Source organism: Neophocaena asiaeorientalis, unplaced genomic scaffold (genome assembly GCF_003031525.2).
Source record: "Neophocaena asiaeorientalis asiaeorientalis breed wild unplaced genomic scaffold, Neophocaena_asiaeorientalis_V1.1 scaffold280, whole genome shotgun sequence".
In the NCBI taxonomy this organism is placed as follows: Eukaryota; Metazoa; Chordata; class Mammalia; order Artiodactyla; family Phocoenidae; genus Neophocaena; species Neophocaena asiaeorientalis.
In genome coordinates this window covers 6,934,546-6,936,870 of record NW_020185321.1, presented here as the reverse complement: position 1 = coordinate 6,936,870, position 2,325 = coordinate 6,934,546, and the positions used below count along the sequence as shown (strand labels likewise).

The 2,325-nt window shown below is 41.2% G+C and overlaps 1 pseudogene across 1 annotated transcript; it reads left to right on the top strand.

The window, feature by feature from the left end:
• The first annotated feature begins 579 nt into the window (after positions 1-579).
• LOC112392220 (40S ribosomal protein S20 pseudogene) lies at positions 580-1,110 on the top strand (annotated as a pseudogene). Its single transcript, XR_003001651.1, has one exon. The product of XR_003001651.1 is annotated as a 40S ribosomal protein S20 pseudogene (transcript).
• Positions 1,111-2,325: the final 1,215 nt, after the last annotated feature.

Here is a 2,325-nt window from a genome sequence, read left to right as displayed (position 1 = left end):
TATGACATTGTATTTTATAAATAAATCAGATTTAATAATTTATACAATTAGATGCACATTTGGAAGGTTTTCCACAATTGTAAGGTTCTATTTTCACCAACTACATATAATGATATGCATTTTTGTTGCCATCTACCATTTCACACTGAACACTTTCCTTATTCTGAGTGTAGTAGGTAACCTCATTGATTACCAGTGATCTCCATTTCCTGGTATTTATGTCCTAATGTAATCCTCTCCCTTTGAATGTGGTCTGAACCCAGTGAGAGAGAATTATTTCCAACAAATAGAATATAGAAAAGTGATGGAATGTCACATCCAACATTAGCTTATAAAAAACTATGATTTCCACATTGCTTATTCTCTCTTGCTGTCTCACTTGGTCACTCTGATGAAGCCAGCTACCACGTGTGAGCTGCCCTAAGGAAAGCCCCACATAATAAACCCCTTTTGGAGGAAGACGCGGTCGCCGCTGTAGCGGAGCCTCGGACCGCCCACTCCTGCTCCTGATTCACTGCCGTTCGCTCTCGCGGAGAAACAAGTTGGTCAGGAAGCCGCACCGCAGCTATGGCTTTTAAAGATACCGAGGAAGGGGCTTACCTGGTGGCGCAGTAGTTGAGAGTCCGCCTGCCGATGCAGGGAACGTGGGTTCGTGCCCCGGTCCGCGAGGATCCCACGTGCCGCAGAGCGGCTGGGCCGCTGAGCCATGGCCGCTGAGCCTGCGCGTCAAGATACCGGGAAGACTCCCGTGGAGCCCGAGGTGGCGATTCACTGGATTAGAATCACCCTCACCAGCCGCAACGTGAAGTCTTTGAATAAGGTATGTGCTGATCTGATCAAAGGCGCGAAGGAAAAGAATCTCAAAGTGAAAGGACCGGTTCGGATGCCTACCAAGACTCTGAGAATAACTACAAGGAAAACTCCTTGTGGTGAAGGTTCTAATACTTGGGATCGTTTCCAGATGAGGATCCACAAGCGACTCACTGACCTGCACAGTCCTTCTGAGATTGTCAAGCAGATCACTTCCATCAGTATTGAGCCAGGAGTCGAGGCTGAAGTCACCATTGCAGATGCTTAAATCAACATTTTTAATAAATTGATAATCAGTTGTTAAATATTGTTGACTTTTATTCATAATACTGACAGGTCTTGGGAATAGAGTTGTGCTATGGAATTCATTCCACCTTTTAAGTAGAATAATTAAAATTAGATGGGTAGCCTATGTTTTACTCTTTTTCATTATATTTTCCAGGGGCCACTAAATTAGTTTACACTTGACATTATTTGAAAACTGAAATATATTAGCTAAATAACATGTGAGACCTTGTGTTGATGATGAATATATACAGTTCTGGCTGCCTATTGGAGCTTTTCCAGAGAACATGTGTCTCGGTTCTACTCTGGAAAATCCGATTTAATTGATATGGGGTACTATCAAAAGTTTCTGGGGTGATTCTAATGTGTACAGCCATGGTTAAGAACCTAAGGTACTAGAGGGCAAGTAACTCAGGGAAAATAGATCTTAAATTCCAGCCCTGGCTCTGCCAGTTTGTCATAACTCCTTTTAAATTTGGAAAATTTCAAAATGTTTTTGAAACTTTGTTAATAAATTTTATAGACAAAAAACAAAACAAAACAAAAAAACAATAAACCAAGAGCAGTCGCCAGCCAACAGCTACTAAGGAAGTGAGGCCCTCAGTCCAACAGCCATGAAAAACTGGGTCAAGTCAACAACCACTTCAATGAGTTCGGATGCAGATCCACTCAAAGTTGAGCTTTAAAATGACTGCAAACCCTGACCAACACATTATAACCCTGTGAGAGACCCAGAGCAGGAGAGCCACGCTAAGCAACATCCAGATATCTTAACTCACTGAAACTGTGAGATAAATGCTTGCTGCTTTAAGATGCTATGTTTCAGAGTAACTCATTATGCACTAAAAGATAATTCATTGATTTAAATGATACTGAAGAAGGCTGGTCAATTATATAGATGTTACACAAACTTAGCATGTCTCATTCAACAACAAAATAGCTTTAGTATTTATGTCTCATGGCTTTCCTACCAAATCCATGACCTCCATGTTCAAAGCCCCAATCATATACTACTCATCCACACAAAGCAGGAATTTCATACCATATTAAGATTCAGGTCATTCAATGATAAATTCCACCTCATCTACCTGGAAATCTCGGATCTGTGGAAAACTTCAAAGTCTTACCATGGATAGTTAAACAGAACCATTGTCTCCATCTCCAAACTACAGATCTGACCTGCATAGCATAAATTTCTACTTCAAATAACTTACCCCACTGTTCCATCAC